Genomic DNA, 22294 nt, shown 5'->3' on the forward strand with positions numbered 1-22294 from the left:
ATGTGTCCTATGCTTGAATGACTACCCCCATGGCTACACAGAACCTTGTTTATATAAATTATAGTTGTTTTTCTGAAGTAAACACACTGGTTTTGTCAGTGCTGGCCACCAGTACATTATATTGACTTTTATTTTTTGGTGTTACTGTTCCTTTTAAAGGGCACCCTTGCCTTACAACAGCTCCCACCTCAAAAGTTGTCAGCCATTAGTTTAACCACTGCATGGAGAACTTTAAGCCACCTTAAAAAATATCCTGCTGTGCCATATTGCAATAATGTAAGCCACGAGTAATCATGATTAACCCTATCAACTGCTCTTGCTTGATTTAAACACAAGATACAATCTACAAAGTGTCCATAGGCCCAACTGAGTCTATAATAAAACCGCTTCTCTGGGTCTTGGCAAAATGCAGAAGTCAAGCAATCCAGAGGCACACAGAACTGATGCAAGCAAGGAACACCTTGCTTGATAAAGGGGCCAGACCCCGAAACGTTGCACTGCTATACCGCAATAAACGTGCAAGGTTTTCCTTGCTTGCATCAGTTCTGTGTGCCTCTGGATTGCTTGACTTCTGGATTGGATTTGGGGTTGCTGAACCTCTACCATTGTGCACCAGACAGCACACAAGGGTGTGCGAGAGCCAGATTTCTCTTGGCAAAATGCACCTTCTCGGTATGCATATGGAACAGAGATGAAGTGTTTCCCGTAGAGTGTGAGGATGTAGCTTATTTGCTTTGCATCCACTGCATGGTATCACCCCTGCCTTCTGTGTCTCAGGTCAGCCAGTGAAGAACTTCATTTCAGTCACAAAACCAGTGGATTTTCACTTTAAAATGGATGATCGACTCAAGCGTAATGGCAATCAGCCTGAGGGAGATGGCTACAAGGAGGTTGACTTTGCTTTGGCGCTAAGAAAACACCCAACATCACCAGTGAGTTTAGGACTGTGGAGGTTATAGTATTTATTGTGACCTAGGTGTGGGAGAGCATAAATGTAATTTTCTTGGGCTGTACCCATAAGTCCAGGTTACCAAAGGAGGACACACCGTCCCAAAACCCTTCAACCTGTCCAAGGGCAAACGTAAACATGAGGAGGCTTCAGACTTTGTCTTCACTGCTGAGCAGGTGGTTGCCTTCTACAGAAGAACTCCAGCACGTTACCACCTGCGCAGCCGCCAGAAGGAGATGGAGGGATGATTAGTTTAAATTTCCCTATATATAACGTACATTTTTTTTTTTGTATTATAAATTGTTATTGATCATTCAGAAAATTATGGTATGGGGTAGGGGTACAGAAGGAAAAAGAGGAGAGGGGAGGGGAGGGAAACAGTATTACAATAGAACATGGCACAAATCTCACATTTTCAGACATTATACAATCTGTGTACTATTACCTGGTTACAATATTATTTTAAACCAATGTTCCTAAGTATTCATAAGTTCTTCATACTCAGAAGAATCCCTAAACAAGAACCACCATGTCCAAACATTCCTAAAATTTGCATGTTGTTTCCCATTGTAGGAAGATAATTCTTCAAACCTAACTATTTCATTCACTTTATCTATCCACTCTTTAGGCTTAGAAGAAGTAGAAGATTTCCATAGTCTATGTATTAGTATCACATTAGTGATTAGGTATTAGTACCACATTAAGTAAATGCCTTTCTAATGTAGAATCTGGAACATTTTCTGCATGGTCTTCTTCCCAAAAGAGGAGAACTCGGGCTGGTGACTTGGGTATTACTCTACCTAAGATCTGTGCACACAACTGAAGGATTGATGACCAGTAATTAGTAAGGTTGGGGCATTCCCAGAAAATGTGAAGGAGTGTGCCAATCTCCGATTTGCATCTCAAACTTACATTACTCACTGCGGGATATATTGATTTCAATTTATGTGGAGTGTAGTACCATCTACTTAAGAGCTTGTAATTTAGTTCTTGAATCTTTCAACACCTCAAACTAAACATTAAATTCGCTATTCCTTGTCTCATACCTTCTTCAGTTCCATCCATTTTAAGATTCTGTTCCCATGACTTTATAAAGGGTAATTGTTTCCTCTTTCCTAATGCACCTGGCATATCATATAAGTAGGAAATCACATGTTTCGGTGGGGGGGGAAGTATTATTACATAACTTCTCGAATGGGGAGAGGGGTCTCCCCATCTTTCCATTGCCTCCCATATATGAGTAAAATGTCTAAGTTAGTAGTATTGGAAATTCTTTAGGTTGCTGTTAGGTCTAGCTTGTCTAAGAAGATCTAAGTCAGCAAGCTGACCTCTTTCCATAATATGTATGAATTGCAAATGACCCTCTACGAGCCATTCTTTAAAGTCGTTGCAATTAAGTTCTGGGGGGAATGCTGGGTTATTGGTAATAGGAGTGAGAGGTGAGGGAAAAGTGGTGAATTTAGATTTCCCCTTCACAGCGTCCCATGTAGCCAGTGTACCTTTTAATAAGAGGTGGGAATTATGTAGTATTCTCCGGTTTACCTTGTCAATCCATGGTAAATATATCAAATGTGTAGCAGTTAATTGCTGTTCAATTTTTACCCAATCTTTGTTGTCTAAATGATGGGACCAATCAATTATCCTAGCTAATTGCACAGCCTTTAGATAACGGGCACCATCAGGGAGTGCTAGGCCCCCTCTACCTTGCTTCTAAACAACGTGGTGGTTTTGATTCTTGGATGTTGACCCTTCCAAATAAATTTAAGCATAATGCATTGAAAAGTCTTAATCCAGTTGCTTGGATATGGCAATGGTACACACTGAAATAAATACAATAGACGTGGCATAACGTTCATCTTTACAACATTGATTCTCCCTAACCAAGACCGAGGTTGTTTGGTCCAGTTCTGTATATCTTTGTTCAGTCTAGTAAATGGAGCTTTACAATTAACTTCCACCCACTCATTATATTCCTTTTTAATAAGTATTCCTAAATAGGAAAATTGCCCTTTGGCCCAGCTGTACGGGAAGTTTGGGGAAAGTTCTTGAATTATACGCTCTGAGAGAGAGACATTCATGGCTATGGATTTATTAAAGTTGACTTTAAAGTTACTAATCTTACCAAAAGCTTCAAATAATTTATTCAAGTTTAGGATTCGTTAAGAAAAATAGCAAATCATCAGCATATGCCGCTACCTTATAATGTTTATGTCTTATCTTAACCCCGTGGATATCCGGGTGTTGAAGAATCTGTTTTTAGAAAAGGTTCCAGAGCCAAGACAAACAGTGTAGGTGAAAGAGGGCAGCCTTGACCATTTTTAATTGTAAGATAGTCCGAAAACACTCCATTCACCCTGACTCGAGCCACTGGGCCTTTATATAGGGATTTAATCCATTGACAAAGGCTATCCCCAAATCCAAATTTATTGAGACAAGCAAACATATAGGCCCAGCTGACTCTATCAAAGGCCTTTTCGGCGTCAGTTGATAATAACATAAGGGGTGTTTTCTTGAGCTCAGCATGATGTAGAATATTAATCAATTTGTTGATATTATCTCTAGTTTCCCTTCCAGGTACAAAGCCTGCTTGGTCCAATCCTATCAAGTGGCCAAAAGCCGATTGTATTCTAGAAGCGACTATCTTGGCTAATAATTTTGCTTCTACGTTAATTAAGGAGATAGGCCTATAGCCTCCGGGATCTTCTGGGTTTTTATTGGCTTTTAAGAACAGGGAGATATGGGCTTCTAGAGAGTGGTGTGAGAACTTTCTTTTGTAAAGCATTAAATGCCTGCACCATGTGCGGAATGAGTAGTTCCGAACATTCTTTATAATACGTGGACGTATAGCCGTCCGGGCCAGGGCTTTTTCCGCCCGGAGATGAAATTATTGCTTGGTAAAGTTCTTCTGCAAAAATATCTGTTTCAGAAATATCTGAGGGCTACTATGCACTTTTCCCTTTTCAAGGGACTGTAAACAATGTATATGATTTCTGGTTACCCTAGCTTTTAAAAGGCAGGCCAATAACTACATTTATCCCCGTGTTCATAAAATCGATGTTTCATTCTTGTGACAACTTTATCAGCAAATAAATTATGATGATTATCTAAATCTGTGGGTAGACAGACTAATTTTGCAAAAAGCTCTGCTTTGGGCATATGTTTATGAGCTGCTTCTACCCTTCTGATTTCTTTCAATAAATATTTATGCTTGTGTGCTTGTTTTCTCCTGGAACCTAGTTGGATTAAAATCCCCTGAATATAACATTTATGCGCCTGCTGATTGGTGCATGAGACCACGAGCGGGTATATATATCTGCGTCACTAAGGTCCCCCAAATAGTGTTGTGTAATGAACACATAATCTATTCTGGTGTAACGGTTATGCCTGGTAGAGAGGAAGGTGTAATCTTTCTCTTGAGATTTAAGTAGTCGCCAAGCATCTACTAACTGTAGCCTATGTAAATCTTTAATTATATTCCTGACAATCCCACAAGAAACACTGGATTTGCTTGTGGAGCAGTCAATGTGGGGGTTAAGAGGGACATTTAGATCCCTGCCAAGAACCAAGATTCCTTCCATAAAACTCAACAAGGCCTCCGTTATTATATGAAAAGCTTTATCTTGTTGTTCATTGGGCAGGTATATGGCTGCAAAAGTGAACATCTGAGTCCCCAAAGTCCCCTTCACAAAAAAAATCTCCCATCCGGATCTTTTTTTGTAGAGAGAACCTGAAAGTGAAAATTTTTCCCAAATCAAATAGCCACTCCCTTAGTCTTGCACTGTTGTGGTAAACTGCAATACATTTCCGGAAAATATCTATTAGACCATGTAGGAACACAAGATGTCTTAAAGTGGGTCTCCTGTACAAAGGCCACCTGTGCCTTAAGACGTCTTAGTTCGGAGCTTAAAAGAATAAGTTTATGAGGTGAGTTGAGTCCATTTGCGTTGATACTGACTATATTCACCTGTGTTTGTTTCTTATGAGGAACGGATTGATTCGACATACTCATAGTACTATTGTAGGAAGTATAGATGGAAGAATAGAAGGAATAGGATATGAGAATTCAGAGAGAAGTGGGATCAGGAGGGAAAAGCACCTCCTGTTAAGCGGGGTAGGGTGTAAGTAAGCTCTTACCAACGGAAGGAGGACTAGCCGTTACTTCCAGATAGTTATAAGCTGGTAATGAGCGTATTGAGGTGGTGTATCTGATAACAACCGAAATAGGATGGTGCTCCAGTACATTCTAGCTTGAAACGTGGCAAATTGCCATCGAAACATTGTAGTGTTTCTATTTTTTCATTTATTTATGTATATATATATATATATATATATATATATATATATATGTGCTATGACCAGTAGCTGGTTCACAATACTAAGCATAACAATTCCCAGCATATTCATTAATCTATATTACCATATCAATAACTGAATTCAAAAACAAGCCAGGAAGCAAATGATCTTGTCCATGAATCCCTCTGATCTCTTATTTCAATAAATAGAAACAATAAGGGCCCTCCATTGAGGCCTTTAGGAGGTAAGCTGGATCTAGGGCAATAATAATAATCAACACAAATAATACCAGTTGGTATCCTCTAAAGAAAACTCAGTTTAAATATTTTAACAAGTGGGTGATTAAACCTTAGCAACTCTTCATGAGTAACAGATAATAAACAGCAGGATATTAAAATCCGTAACTTAGAATAAAGTTAGAGTCAATATTACCGAACAAAGAGAGAATCATCTATTTCGAGACACAGCCGAGCTCCTGGCTACCAAGGCTGTTACAAAAAAGGCCACAAACGCCTCTTAGCCCTCGGCGGTGGTTGCAGAGTGGGGCCCGTATGCATAATCAAACCATTCTATGAGGTCCAGTTTGACAATGTCCAAGGCAGTGCAGAAGCGATCCACATTATTGGGTTCCCGTAGGTAAAGCCAATCGCCTTTGTAACGGACCACCAGGGCAAACGGGTGTGCCAATCTGTAAAGGATTTTACTTGCTGTTAGCGCTCCTGTGACATCTTTCAGGAGCCTGCGCTGTAGAGTGGTCGAGAATGCTTAATCCTGGAAAAGTTCAATCTTGTCCTCTCCAATCTTTAGTTCTCCCGTTTCTCTGGCCTTGCGCAGAATTTCTTCCTTCTGTGTAAAATAGTGTAGGCAACATAGAACATCCCTGGGTTTCCCTTATCTGCTCAATACTGCTCTGTGAAACCTGTCTTTTCGGATGGAAGCTTCTTTATCCAGGTTTAGAAGCTGTCGGAAAAGATCCTTCATGCGTTGGCGGGTTTCCAGCAAGCTAACATTCTCCGATATCCCTCTAATCCTTATGTTACGACGATGATTTCTGTTCTCCATGTCCTCCATAGATCTCCTCAACATATATATATATCTGTTGTTCTTGTAGGGCCGTCTGCGAGGTTTCAAGTGTGGTAAGTTGACCGGACAGTTTTACCATTTCTGACTGAAAAGCGGATACTTCCTGCTTTATAGAGATTTGATATCCACCAAAAGCTGTGCCAAATCCGACTTATTAGGTAGGTCAGAAATCAATGACTGCAGGGAGGACTGGTCGGACTTATCGCTTAGTGACGCAGTATCAGGGCCAAGGGCTGCTTCGTCTGCCATATTGGAATCCTCCGTATGCTCCGAATCCTCAGGCAGTTTCCCAAAAATTTTTTCAATGTCCTTATTGCGCTTTCCTCCAGCTGGCTTCGGAGTTGACCCGGCAGGCTGGGCTTTCAAATTTTTCTTCATTCTGGTAAAATAAAGTGCTATGATAGCAATATTATACGGAGGATGCCCCGGAGCTCCAAGAAATGTGTCTGGTTATAATGTACATGTTGACTGGTCTCTTCCTCTTATAGGACCCTCTCCAGTTAAGATGCTCAAACCAAAACTGACCAACCCAAAGACCCCACTGCTCCAAAACAAACAGCATCATCGGCCAACCACATGTAAAAGTGCTGCAGAGCTGGAAGCTGAGGAACTAGACATGATTCATCAGTAAGTGTGGGGCAAGATTACCTACTGTTCTGGCTATGGGTTTAGCGCACTATTCTCCGGTATATTAGCCCAACATAAGAGTACCATATGTTTCAGTAATGATCCTGGGGCAAGTGTGTGACCTTGTGTCTTTGTGTCAGGTACAAGTGTAAGGCTAAGGAGCTGGACACTAGAATCCTGGAAGGGGGTCCAGTCCTCCATAAGAAGCCGTCTGTCAAGGAAACCACTAAAGCCATTGGTTTTGATTTGGAAATAGAGAAGAGAATCCAGCAGCGGGAGAAGAAAGATGAACGGGAAGAAGAGGCCTTTTCCTTCCACTCTAGACGTTGGCAGATGTGGTGGTGAGTAGTTGCAAATCCACCCTTTATGGAGTGGCTGCCCCTGGACCACCTAATATTAACCTGTCGTTCCCCCAGAAGAAGCTTCTCCCAGTGACTGTGCCTCAGTCTCCTGCTTTTGCTCTGAAGAACAGGGTACGCATTCCGGCACAGGAAGAGAAGGTGAGGCATTGGGACTCAATTAGTGGATCCTGCGCTGAAGCGTAAAAGATCCAGACACAAATCTGTGTTGCCAGCTCAAGCTGCTGTTGCAGGAGGTTGGGGAGCTGATTCCAGGTACAGGGTGCTAGAGTGTAAATTACAGTTAATGTGATACCAATCTATTTGTGCGGATTAACTGACTTCAAACTATGTATGTGGGAAAAGACTGGAAGCTTTGTCTGTATTGGGATTTAGTGCTGGTGCTAGAGGAACATCACTGGGTGCACAATGGTGATGATAGTCTTAAGGTGGCCATACATGGGCCGATAAAAGCTGCCAACAGACCGTGTCGGCAGCTTATTGGCCCGTGTATGGGGCCCGCCGATGGGCTTCACCGATCGAGATATGGCCGAAAGTCGGCCAGATCTTGATCGGATGGGACGAAAAATCCCGTCGGATCGCGGCCGCATCTATTCGTTGATGCGGTCCCGCGATCCGACCGCCCATTGCTATTCGTTAGGATCCAATTGTTGGGTTGGTGGGCATATCGGAGAGAGATCCGCTCGTTTGGCGACATTGCCAAACGAGCGGATCTCTCAGTGTATGGGCACCTTTACTATGTGTTAGGAGCATTTCTGTTTTTGGCAGGAAGAGGAGGTGCCAGTTATTAAAGCCACTCGATTACCACATTACGGGGTCCCATTCAAGCTCAAACAGTAACAAGTGGAGGCTTGTCCCTTTTCCTTTTGTGAGTGAGACAAGAACGGCAGCTGCAGAAAGAGAAGCGATTGGATGAACTTCACAAAGAGGAGGTGAGTGTGGAAGAATAAGGGTGGGATCTGCTTAGCAAACAGCAGTAATGGACCTTTGTGCTGCTGAGTGTGTGTGCCATGTACAATTAGCTGAGCAGTATGGGAAAAGTCTTGGAAAGCTCATCTCTGGATCTTTTCCTTGAGGTCCCTAAATTCAAAGCTCAGCGGCTGCCACAGTTTGATCACATCCTGAGAAGAAGGTGAAGATGCCCATCCAGAAGGAGCCATTTCAGCTTGAGATGACAAACGCACAGCCACCAAATTGCAGCCCTGGCAGCACCAGGCGAGCACAATAGTCCTTACATTCATCTGAGTGATGCTGGGGAAGAGTGCTGGCACCCTCCTTACTTCATTTTTATTGGTCAGATCAAAGAAGAGCTGAAGCACACACAAGGTTGTGTTTATGGCGCGGCCCAACACTGTTGTCCACCAAGAACCTTTTGTTCCCAAGAAGGAAAGTAGGAGCCTTAAGCTGGCCACAGACGCAAAGATCCAATCGTTCGAATCAACGTACAATCGGACTTCCCCATCTCCCGACCTGCCACTAACCATTCCGATCAAATAAAGTACGATGTTCTGCCCCTGACAGCATTCGTATGAAAGTTATGTCCAACCAAATCTAGCGACAGTCTCCCTCTGAAAATCGTACGATCGGCGATACATGCAGAGATATTACCCGCAGCCGACAGAAATCTTTTAACCTGTCTGATCGACCAAACGACCGATCTCCGCCGGACGAAAAATGTCGGGACTCTCCACACAAGGTCTGTTAATCGTAACAAATCCTCGATTCGTACGATTAGATCTTGGCATCTATGGCCAGCTTTACAGGTGAGGAGTCTTGTGTCTGTAAAGTGGGGTGTGGAAATTCACTGAGTGGTTAAGATCACATTTCAAAGATTCTTGCTCTGCCAACACCAGGCTTTTCATCAATCTGAGCTTAATAGCCTCTGGGGTGTCCAGGCAGTATTAATGTAGCAATGGGTATTTCCTCTTAAGGGCAGTACAAACCCCTTGTGCAACATGAATGCAATGAATAAAGCTTGTACTTAAAGGAACAGTAACACCAATAAATTAAAGTGTTTTTAAAAGTAATAAAACTATAATTTAGTGTTGCCCTGCACTGGGGCGTGTTTGCTTCAGAAACACAACTATAGTTTATAGTTCCAGCTGGAAAAAGAAGACAAGGTACAGGATACACAGAAGCTCCCTAGTATACAATGGGATTTTTCAGAACTTCTGTTATCTACTACGTGTCCTGTGCTTGAATTGTTGCCCCCATGCATACACAGCAGCTTGTTTATATAAGCTATAGTAGTGTTTCTGAAGCAAATACAACAGTTTTTATCAGTGCAGGGCAACTGTACATTGTATTGGAATTCCATTAAAACACTTGTTTTTTTGGTGTTACTCTTCCTCAACATGAACCTTAATTTTGAACATTATTCATATGGATACTATATTGCTAATAATTGAAGGTAGAGCTATATTTGGCATACTCTCCCAATTTTATTTTCTGTTAGAAATCCTGAATAGCAATTGGGTTCCCTTCTTCCGCTCTTATCCTATTCAGTAGGAACACCAGCATTTATCCATTAAGTAAATGCCGGTTAAAAATGCTGCTGGGAGGCACCTAATGACTTAAGCTGGGGAGCCCATCTTGCTAGATCGCTGTGTGGACTAGTCCACTTGCTCTCTTTATACTAACAGAATTTCATCTGGAATCATGACAGTCCAAGCTGTCAGACAAACAAGCAGAAATTTACCCGTTGTTTATTTGTTGTCTCCCTGTCTGCTTAATCTGCAATAACCTAAAGTATTTGACTTCAGGTCAGATCCCACGCTTTTCTAATTGCAGAGTCCTTGAATAAGATTAGTACCCAATCTGACCGGAAGTCAAATGCTTTATATTACTACAGCTTTAGCAGACCGGGAGACACACCATTGAGAAACACCTGAATGGAATGGAACGGCACAGAAAGGGAAAAGTGAACTGGATCAGAGTGAGAGGTTGATAACAAAGAGAGAACAGTGAAACAAAATAAAGAAAAGGTGAGGGGATACTAAAACAAGAAAAATAAAAGAAAGCTCTGATAAAGATAAGAGAACTGACTGAGTAAAAATAGAGGCCTGAAAAAGTACTGGCTGTCAATAAACACTTTTCTGTGGGAAAATAGACACTCCCATTCTTCATTTCAACCTAGAGTATCTCATCTGCTCTTACATAATGGTTTTTCAGAGGGGATTTTCTTTTTTAAGGTTGTTTTTGCATCACTGCACTTTGCACTGAAGGGGGATATTATTTTAAAAGATCTGTATAAAATGTCTCCTTTAACAGACTATCAGTTAAAACTGTGGCTTTCCTAAGCTAAATGGTGAATCTGAACATCCTCCATGGTTGCAGCTTGCAATATGTATGGTTCATACGTATTACAAAATGTATAGTTCAAATGTTGGAGGAGCAGTGTTTAAAAATTCCATCACACCTGTAACTTTGGAGTTGACAGCAGCATGGCATTGATCTTTCTTGTTATGAGCGTTTCCTATCATGGCTATTGACTGCTTGCCCATATTCCAGCTGCAGCCTTTCTGGTTCCATGATTCAAGAAGGCTTTGAGCTGGCTACAGCAAAACGGGCCAAGATACACCAGGAGTTTTAGAAGTGCTTGGCAGAGATGGAAGCTCAAAAGAGCCTTTTGGAAGAAGAGACCCAAAAGCAACGGGATGATTAAGAAAGGGAAGAGATCAATCAGCTGAGGCAAGAGCTGGTAAGTGCATAACTGTGCATGCTGTAGAGGCAGGGTAAGCCAAGACTGTGTTAGGTGTGGGGATGGTTTGCCATCCAATGGCCTTGTATAGACCACCTCATGGGAATTCTGATTTGTCCATTAACCACTAACCTTGTGCTCATTGGTACCCAACACACCCATAAAGAATGAACTGCCCTGACTGCAGATGGGGTCGCATGTTATGAACTGCACTCAAATATTAAACTATTTTTTCTCTCCTGTGTTTCAGGTGCACAAGGCACAGCTTATCAGGAAGTTCAAAGCTGTGGAAGTTAAAGCCAGTGACGTCCCACTTACTGTCCCCACATCCCCTAACTTCTCGTTCAGGTTTAAGTGCTGATGTGCTCCCTGTACTAAGCAAATCCAGATTTTGGGTGGTGGTTACCTATTCATGCCCTGGACCATACAGTCTATTGTACAAACAAGTGTCCTTTAAATAGTGGCATGAATCCGGGCACAGCTCTGCTCATTGGGGGGGGGGTTATATAAATACTATTTTATATGGCTTGGAGGGGCCTGTTTTTAGGTCTCCCTGTATGTGAATACTTATGCTTTTATTATGCCCTGTAATAAACTGTGAAAATGTAAAGTTTGTCAATTGCCTGCTCAACTTTTGTCTTGGGTTTGTCTGGTTCCTTCCATCAGTCAACTGCACATGTAGCCATGTTAGTCACGTATCCAGGGCCTCCATTAGAAATCACGGGGCCCCGTACAACTAAATTTTTGGGGCCCCCTGGGCCATGCCCCCAAGCTCCACCCCAGATCCCCCCTCTCCACATCACAGTTAAAAGACCACACAGACATCCGCGCTAAAAAAGGTAACCCCCCCCCACACTCACACAAGTTATAAAAAGCTATTGATGGTCAGGGCCCCCTTTTAAGTTAAAAAAAAACATTGGTGCCAGGGCCCCCCTTACAAGTTAAAAAAAAATGGGCCTCAAAGAATATTTTTAAAAAAAACCTTGGCGCCAGGGCCCCCCATACAAGATAAAAAAAATTGGGGCCCCAAAAAATAAAAAAAACACATTGGTGGCAGGGGCCTATAGAGTATTAAAATAATACATCGGTGGCCAGGGGATTATAAAAAAAACCTACATTGGTGTTCAGTAGAATTGAACTTCAACTTCGCCCCCTTTCGTGACATTGGTCTTCAACTGTTCGGCATTTCCGCATTCAAGTTGTTCGAGACTTCGGAAGGGCGGCACGGCTTTGGCGCTGGTAAGGGAGCCCGGCTCTTTTCTAAGCACTGCCGGGCCCCTCTTCAGGGCCGGCCCGGTACATTTGTACCCCCTGTGCCCCCCTGATGGCGGCCCTGGTACCTCAGGACTGGTTATACTAAGGGTTGGTACCACAAGACTGGTCATACAGGGAGTCGGTACCACAGAGAAGTACAAAATGTTGGCTGCAGTCGGACTGTTTATACTGAGGCGTTGGTACCACAGAAGCGGCTGGACAGTCAGCTGGTGGGGCCAGAGAACTGGTTTTATTGGGAGATCACTGGTAACACATTGGGGTGTCGGTACCACAAACACATTGAGACTTGGGGTGCTGGCGACACGTTTTCACCACATATTTACAGCCAGTGTAGAAGAAGGAGCCAATGAGCAGATACATTTCCTGTACCTGTACCTACTTCTCTTGCAATGGGCGGAGCTGAATATCCTTGTGTAACGCAACATATTCCTCGACTGCAGATAAGATAGGGCGGAACAGCCAACACTTGTATAGACCTGTTATACCGAGGTGACCAATAGAAGCAGTTTCTCTCCTAATGGCTGAGGTGGGCGTGACGGGGGCGCTCCAAGACAGCCTTAATTGGTCGCGGTGCTGTAGTGGGCGGATCTCTCAGCTGAGGGGCGTGAGTCGGGTGTGCGCCAGCCCAGGCGCGTTCTGGCTCAGTCAGTAGCTGTGAGGCGCTGTGAGGTGCGGATCATGGCTTTGGTGTTTGTAAGGGGGGCCCGGCTCTTTCGAAAAGTTCAGCACTGCCGGGCCCCCCTTCAGGCCCGGGCCCGGTACACTTGTACCCCCTGTGCCCCCCCTGATGGCGGCCCTGCATGTATCTAAGGGAGCTAGTTTTTCCCGATGCAGCTCAGGTAGTATAATGGGCAGTTGCATCCAGTAAGAGCCAGGGCAGTGTGGCTTTCAGTACTGCTGCACATGGTCTGCCTCTTGTTTCCATTGTATTTATGTAAATGAGAAGAGGCAGGGCATTCTGACTTCAAAATGTCATCTTGCAGAGGATGGAAGCTGGTTTAGCGCAGAAAGGTTTTCATCCTAACCCCAATACTTGATGCTATGTACACGAATATTGGTATTCAATACTTGGTTAGCTTGGTGAATTCATTGATTTGCTGCTTGTGTGTTTCTATAGTTGCAGAGCCCCATAGTGAAAGTGAAGTAGGGGGATGCCTTATATATGACATATCTACCATACCTCCCAGATGCAGATAACCTAATGAACGACCTTGAATTCAGCCCACATGCCTTTCTATGATGTCCCCACTTTGAGAGAATTGCATTGTCCTGCTCTTATATCTAAAAGAAGGTACCAAGGCCCAGTTAAAGGAAAACTATACCCCTCAAACAATGTATTTTTTTTATTGCATAAAACTGCTCTTGTAAAACCCTTCTTCATGTAAATAAACCATTTTCATAATAATATACTTTTTTAGTAGTATGTGCCATTGGGTAATCATAAATAGAAAACTGCCATTTCAAAAATTAAGGGCCGCCTCCTGGGATCATATGATTCACGGTGCACATAAACATACCAAACAAGCTATACTTGTTAGGTCACAATTAACAGAGTTCTGTCTTTTGCTTCCACACTTCTTGTTAGAGTTGTAGTATTTCTGATCATGTGATCTCTAAGGCAGCACAAAGACCATCACGAAATGGTGGTTCAAGGCAAGAGATGTAAAAGGACAATATTTACTTAAATATATGTACCAGTTTGGTAAGATTCTGTAATTTGCCACTTAATTTGATATAAACTGTCTGTTGCTCAATTATTAATTTTGGGGGTATAGTTTTCCTTTAAGCAGTGTTGGCAGCAGCCAGTGCACTGTAGGGTTATTGGGGTCCCCCCACACAATTCATCTGGGGCATATAAAGCAGAGGAGGTGTCAGCCCACGGAACTTGATGGTTTGGTGCCAACTTTCTGCTTGGAAAGGTCACTACCTGTCAAATAGAACGTCAAGCTCTGGGGCACAATTAGCCCAAGAAGTGAGGTTGCTACCAGCTTTGGGCAATGCAGAATGCAGATTCAAGTACGAGAGTAGTTCTGTCGTTTCTGCTTGAAAGTACAAGACGTCAATTTTCCTGCACTTAACTCCCCCTTATATATGTGCCACTATAGGGGAACTAAATGATAGGGGAGCTGCAGCACTTTCCACAGGTTGGTAATACAGAGAGCTGAACTAGCTTGATGTAAGAACAGAAGCCTGGACTGTTGTACATTCCCTCAGCTCCTCAAGATGCCACTGCCCCTCCCAGGTTGGGCAAGTAACTGACTGGTGGACACTAATGATGTGCAACAGCTACTTCTGTATATCACAGTGCCCACGTCCCTTCCAGGGTAAACAAAACTGTCAGTCACACTGTGCATACTGATCAGGGTGATTATTGAGATTTATATTCTCGTGGAGACTGTGGGGCAGAGCAACGGTGAAATGGATCTGCATGGGCAGCACTCTGGATGGGAGACTGGTGCTTCAAGGAAGATGGTGTAGGAGGGTAAAGGTTTTGCTAACCTTTATGTTCTTTGGTTTCATTATTCCAATGTGAACGTATTCTTTTGGCAGTTCACTGACTGGCCAGTAGATGTCACTATAGAAAAGGGTAAAGGTTTTTCATGCCCCAGTGAAAGTGTTGGCCAGCTAGGCTGGGTCCTTTTCCCATAGGGGAGGGGGAGTAGTTCCCCAGAGGTTATAAAAAGGGATGTTGCCATTTGTTCTGGCTCTGTCCAGTGCACACATTGGAAGTAGGTGTGCTATTCGGGCCTGAGGTGAAGGTAGGCCTCAGTATAGAAGTAAGTGAGTGTCAGGTCAGAAACTATAATAAGTCACTATAGGAGTGACAGATCACTTCAGGAAAGTTAGTGAGCAGCTAAGGCTTCAACGCGGAGTGCAGTGAAGGGTTAGTACCCTGCGGTGACATTGACGCCAGGTTAGGGACACAAGTGTTTAGACTCAGGGAAAAAACCACTGGCGCCCAAAGTTTAATTGATCAAGAGTGACTACTGTGTGTGCTTATACCAGTGTGGTAATCCCTTCCTCCATACCATAAGCGAGGGCCCCACCTGAGGATAAAGAGTCTAATTATATTGTGCCTATCGGGAGTTGCTGGGAGTTGGACCCCTTGCCCGGGTACCAAAACCAGTGGATAGTAACCCAAGGGAAGGTTTAGGAAGACCCTGACCCATCCACCTGTTACAGTGGATTGGTCACATGGGCAGTAAATTCAGCAGGAAGAATGGCAAGTTCTAACACCCAGGATCTCCTTGTAACATGTGCAGCTAGGGTTGCCACCTTTCCTGGAAAAAAATACCGGCCTTACTATATATTTTTATACTATATATATCTTTTTCCGATTAATAACATTGGGATCAACCATCATTTTTACCAGCCAGGCCGGTAAAATACCGGCCAGGTGGCAACCCTAGGTTCAGCTCAGTAGTTTCCTGTGGATACAGTGCCCACCCACATTGTATCTAGCCAAAATATGCGAATAAAATGAATCCAGCACACGAAATCTGCTCAAGGGTTATTACCCGTGTTTAATGCCAAGCCAAACAGGTTACAACGTTTCGGGGGCGTACCCAAAATCTAGCTAAAATATGCCCCTGTTTCAGAAGAGCCACAACAGCAAGTTGATCACTGCACTTAGCAAGCTCCACCTACCCACTGGAACTGCCGTCACTGCACCGAGCAAGCTCCACCTACCCACTGGAACTGCCATTAATTCACTGAACAAGGTCCTTGCCTACCCACTGGAACTGCCGTCACTACACTGAGCAAGCTCCACCTACCCACTGGAACTGCAGCGCCTTGCCTACCCACTGGAACTGCCATCAATTCACTGAACAAGCTCCTTGCCTGCCCACTGGAACTGCAGTCACTGCACTGAGCAAGCTCCTTGCCTACCCACTGGAACTGCCGTCACTGCACCGAGCAAGCTCCATGCCTACCCACTGGAACTGCCATCAATTCACTGAACAAGCTCCTTGCCTACCCACTGGAACTGCAGTCACTGCACTGAGCAAGCTCCTTGCCTACCCACTGGAACTGCCGTCACTGCACCGAGCAAGCTCCATGCCTACCCACTGGAACTGCCATCAATTCACTGAACAAGCTCCTTGCCTACCCACTGGAACTGCCGTCACTGCACCGAGCAAGCTCCATGCCTACCCACTGGAACTGCCATCAATTCACTGAACAAGCTCCTTGCCCACCCACTAGAACTGTCCTTACTGTGCTGTACATGCAATTCTCCTATATTTACTAGTGGACTTAATACAAGAAGAGCCTGTCTTCCATTGTACAGTGGACTGTAGCAGCATCAATATAGTGAGCAGGATGAATCCCAGTGTATTTGCTCCTGTTGATACCATGACATTCTATTCCTGAGGAGGAACTCTGAGCAGCCTCTTTTCTACCAGAAGTGGCCTACCCACATGATACTCTAAGCAGCCTGGATATAGGCCTTACTAGGGTGAGGTAGGTGTCACTCACTCTTGACTCTATGACTGTGCCATAAAATTGCCCTACCTGATTTTGTGATCAAGAGGGAAGAGGCGGCGTTATGCCTATAAAGGTGTTTGTCACATTTGTAATTACTAGATTCCTAGAAATAATTATCAGTGTACCTATAGGTGCCATGATCTACTGCAAAAAGAAAACTCACTGCATTTTGGGGAGGGGGGTCATGGTGACCCACCCTAAACCCAGTTTTGTTTCAACACCTACAGATTAAAATGCCCTGCTTTTAATGAAGAGATTTTCTAGAAATGCTGGCTGTGCTTTTTGGTTTGGCCTAGAAACCCCCCATGTTGCATATCTGGTGTATAAGGCAAGGCTGATATGTTGGCTTTTATACATGAATGCTGGTTCCTTCTGCTCCTCTTCCCCCCCTCCTCCCGGGGATCACATTTCTCTGAGCTCTGAGAGTCCCAGATATATGGGGCAAGTGACATAGTGACTGTGCCAATCACAAATTGAATTCACAAGCTCTAAACTTTGTGCCAAGGTGGAATCCTCTGACCATGGACTATGTCTGGTAAACATTAGAGGGATTATATAAATTACATATCCAGGGCAGGTGCAAGTTGTGAGAATCCAATGCATTGTCTCTCCTCAGGGCAACCAGTTAATACTATTCCCTTGATTACTAGACACAGTTCTACTAGAAACAGGCAGTTATGCCCCCCTACTGTACTAGGTCCAGGATGGCACTAGTTATTTATAAGAGGCTATCCACTCCAAATTTAATACAAATAATAGGTATCTAAAAGTAATTTTGTTTTACAGGGCAACAGTTGGGTTCGAAGACACTGGGTTTCCTTCCAGCCAGTCCAGTCAAACAGAGGAGGAAGGCTTTACAGGACCAACAGGACTCAAGACCATAAAGCCAAGAAATTGGTTGTACTAACACTGAGGACTGAACCGTCCCTCTACTTTGACCCCTCTACTGCCTTGTAAGGACACGGTGGAAGAGCAGATCCAGAGAACACAACTAACAGTCTCTCCCAGTCCTAGTGGGGGCAGGAAAACACAGGACACACCAGGGATGGATATAGAATGCACAGAGAGGTAACTTTATCACAGTACGCAAATAGGGTGATAAACTATTAAAGCTTTTTTTCTCCACTGTCCTACTAGTAGCAGAAGCAGTAGAAATACAGGAGGGAAATATAAATTTTGGCAAGTATACATTTCTTCCTGTCCCTGCCCCAGTGAAGTTTACAATCTGAGGTCCCTGTCACATTTCCATCAGTCCCTGCCCCCGTGGAGTTTACAGTCTAATTCCCTGTCACATTCCCACTAGTCCTTGTACAGTGGAGCTTGCAATCTATAGTCTGTATAATATTCTCATGAGTCCTTATCCCAAAAAGCTTATAATTGAAGGCCCCTATCCCATTCCCATTAGTCTATGCCTAGTGGATCTTACAATCCAAGGTCCCTATCACATTCCCACTAGTCCCTGCCCAGTGGAGCTTACAATCTATAAGTTCCCTATCACATTCCTACTTATCTCTGCCCATTGGCACTTACAATTGAAGGACCCTATCAAATTTCCATAAGCCTCTGCCCCAGTGATGTAGTAATTTTAGGTCCCTATCATATTTGCATCTCTCCCTGCACCATTGATTTTATAATCTAAGGTACCTATTCCATTCCCATCAGTCCATGCCTAGTGGAGCTTTCATTGTAAGGTCCCTATCACATAACCCATCTACCCTGCCCCAGTGAGCTTACAATCTATGCCCCCTATTACTTTACCATCAATCCCTGCCCCTGAGAGTTTACAATCTTAGGTCCCTATCACATTCCCACTTGTCCCTGTCCCAGTGAAGCTTATAATCAAAAGCCCCTATCACAGCCTTACTGTGAAGCCTTACTATTCCACACATATTCTAAACAGACTGTGAAAGTCACATATGGTTTCTCTCCCATTCTGCCCAAATCCCTGGAAATAATCAGTCATTGTTTGTGTGCAAGGGGGCGCTTTGAAGAAGTCCATCTCTGCACAGAAAAGTCCACTGGCCTGAACCTTGTGGTGAAAGTTCTCAGCAGTAAAGATCGGGTAAGGATGATGAGGAAAAAAAGTGGCAAAGTAAAACCATATATAGTCAACATTAAGTACAAATAAACCACCTGAAAAGGTAATATTCCAATATATTGATAACATTAGAATATATAAATACACACCTTATGTTTAAATCATTAAAAAATCAGACATCTCATTATGAGCAGGATTTGTAGCTAATAATGTGTCCAATTCTCGTCACTATAGTTCCCTATAAATCTGCATTTTTACCCTCACATATACTGTATGTTTTGAGAAACCATACAATTTATCACTCTTTTAGACCTATGTTCCCTATATCTCACTTTTAGGCTTCTCTTAGTCTGACTCATATACTGCGACCCATGGTCATATGCCAGTAAGTAGCTCAGACCCCCCCCATGTACATGTGATCCTTACTTTCATCTCCAACACTTCCCCTGTTGTTTTGGAGGAGAAAGAAGTATTTTTATGGTGAGTAAATGCATCTCTTTTTCCCCCCACATCTAAAGAAGCTCACAAGAAGGTCTTGTGTATCCTTGTGTATTGGAATTTCTTAAATGATACCCTAATGCAGGAGTGCCCATACTTGCGAGGTCAACTTTTAGTGAACTTGTCCCATTATGATCTACATCCATAAAAGCATTGTTAGCATTCTGTTCCATGGAAAATACATAAATACTGATTTATTTGAAAATGTATATTGCTTTATTTAACAAACAATATTTCTTAGGTAACCTTAAAGGGGAAAGAAAGGCAAAATGTATTACCTATTTCCCTCTGAAGTTCTCTTAAAGTTGTACTTAATCGCTATATTTTTAGCTTACCTATGCAAATTCAAAATCAAAAAATCAGGTTTCATGTTCATGCTTTTAAACGCGGCTGCCATCTTGCTAAAGGAGTAGACGATCCTTTTCCCTCTACATACGTATTGCACATGCGTGGAAAAAAAACTTCCCCAGGAGCGTGAAAGGCTGCGCCTCTAAAGCATGCGCAATATGATATAATTGGGCCCAATGCACCTCAAGGCTGCCTCGGGCAGTAGTGAGGAAGCTCCTGGAAAATCAGTGACGTCACCGTAGTCCAACGCTACATTCTGAGCAGAGCTCTATTCCTACTACTAAACACAAGGGAGACAGCATTAACTACATTCTGTAAGTTATGAGTCTACTAGACTTTTAACATAGAACTTTATTGATGTTTTGGTTTTCGTTGTCCTTTAAAGGAGATGGATAGCTACGGAGGCATTTTATTGCCAATAGATTAGCTGCAATAGTGCAAGCTAGAATACTATATTTATATTTAACTAGAAGCTCTCTGTTTGTTTAGGATAGCAGCTGCAGTATTAGCTTGGTGTGACATCACTTCCTGCCTGAGTCTCTCCCTGCTCACTTATAGCTCTGGGCTAGGACTCTATCATTATAATAATTACTGCTGACAAATGTGTATAATAAATTATACAAAATATGCAAAATATCAAAATGCCATGGACTATTTATACATATATACAGCTGTGTTAATATAGCAGTGTACAGTTTGGAGAACACATTAACAAAATGGTGCTAGCCTATAATATAAAAATTATATTGTTTAAAGAACAAGCTAACCCACACTAATATAGAATATAAATATATATGTATGTAATATAAATAGCACACATCTATATTCGAATGTGTTCCATTAAGAACAACTGACATTGGGAAATGGAAAAACAATGGAATGTGGTGAGGGTGTAGGTGTAGACTACATCAATCTACAGAAAGACTAATCTTCCATTCCCTATTGAGACCCACCGGAGTGATAGTGCCCAAGGTGTAGATCCAATAAGCCTCCCTCTTTAAAAGGTGCTTCTCCATATCTCCTCTTCTAACTCCCGGGGTTATTAGATCAATTATCTGAAATGTAATGCAAGATTTACCCCCATGCACTTCTAATAAATGTTTCGCCTCTTCTGAGCAAGTTTCCCCTTTGGATACACCTCGTAGGTGCTCAGAAATCCTTTTCCTTACTGGTCTGATGGTTTTGCCAACGTACTGTGCACCACATATACATGAGACTAGATAAACTACATTCTTAGTGCCACAGTTTGCATAAAAGTTCATCTTATAAGTGCGTGGGCCAGGATTCATAAAACGACACGGCACCGTGGCCTCCCACATCTATAACACCCTTTCACATCCAGCCAGGTGGATTTTCTAGTATTATTGGCATCTGAGAAGAGACTGGGAGACAATTGTGTACCCAGACTCTTCCCCTTCCTGAAAGTGAACCCCGGTTTGATGGGTCAGATACCCAGGGGTCTTCGTATCAAGAAATTCCCAGAGTTTACAGATGTATCACGCCAATCTCACCTTAAGACTCTAGCCCCCCTTATTTGGCTACCCATTAGGGCAGCCCCACACCGCCACTGCGCTGTCGGCTTAACCCCCTTATGCCGGCCACGCCACCCCACCAAGTAACTGAAAGGCTTTTTCCAGCCCAACCTACAAATTAAGAGTAAATATATCCATGCCCACATCTGACAGATGTACTCCATCCCTCCTGTAATAACTCGGCATAGCACTGTCCAACTCCTTATGTCTTACCACAACCCCACCAGACCTTCTGATGAAGGTGCTAAGCAACTTGTTCAGCTTCATCCTGCTCCTTTCCATTGCGGAATGATCCCGTGCCCACCGCCATATTAGGCGAGGTACCATCTCCGATCATACCACCACCACTCCCATGAACAATGAACGAATCTTATCAATATCAAACTTAACCAACCTTACCATATCTTTTTGACTCATAATTCCCATATCATTACCCCCTGCATGTAATACCAGAACATGGGGGTGCTCCTCTGTCGTTACTGTTTCCATCAGTCTATCGAATAAGCCAGGCCATTGAAGACCCAAAAAACCAAACCATTTTACCTCAACCCGGCGTTCCGAGAAGCCCAGCTGCTTACCACTTTTCCGAACTGCAGCTATCCTTTCTGCCTGGCTCACAAAGGAATGTCCCACGAACCACACACGCTGACAATCACCAAAAATAACAATCACCACAACTAACTGTGGATTAACTCTATCTCCATTCTTTGACAACAACCAACCCCGTAAGTAAACATTATTTTAACAATGTTGGGCGTACATAACTCCGAAATCTCCGTGATTCCCAATCCTCTTTACCACCTCCTCACCTTGGCCAAGACATGCCACCTCTGTACCAGCCCCAATTCGAAAAGAATGTCATCCATACTCCAGTGGGGCCACACCCAACTCCTCCAAATCTGGTCAGCGGCGTGCCATCTTCATGAATTAAGAAGGGGCCGTCCCGTCCTGGCCGAGTGACCAAAAATTGTTGAACATTACCGTAAGGGCAAATTGTTCCCCCTTCTAAGGCATATAGCACCACTTGCTGCCCCTTGCCTAATTGATCTGTCTTAGACCTGCGGAGCCAAAGTCCCACATACTCTTGACACAATTCCACATCCC

The 22294-nt window shown here is 43.3% G+C and overlaps 1 pseudogene; it reads left to right on the plus strand.

Moving 5' to 3' along the window:
- Positions 1 to 6712: 6712 nt before the first annotated feature.
- On the plus strand, positions 6713 to 11794 carry LOC108702685 (annotated as a pseudogene).
- Positions 11795 to 22294: the final 10500 nt, after the last annotated feature.

The sequence above is a fragment of the Xenopus laevis genome, chromosome 9_10S (genome assembly GCF_017654675.1).
Source record: "Xenopus laevis strain J_2021 chromosome 9_10S, Xenopus_laevis_v10.1, whole genome shotgun sequence".
Classification (NCBI taxonomy): Eukaryota; Metazoa; Chordata; class Amphibia; order Anura; family Pipidae; genus Xenopus; species Xenopus laevis.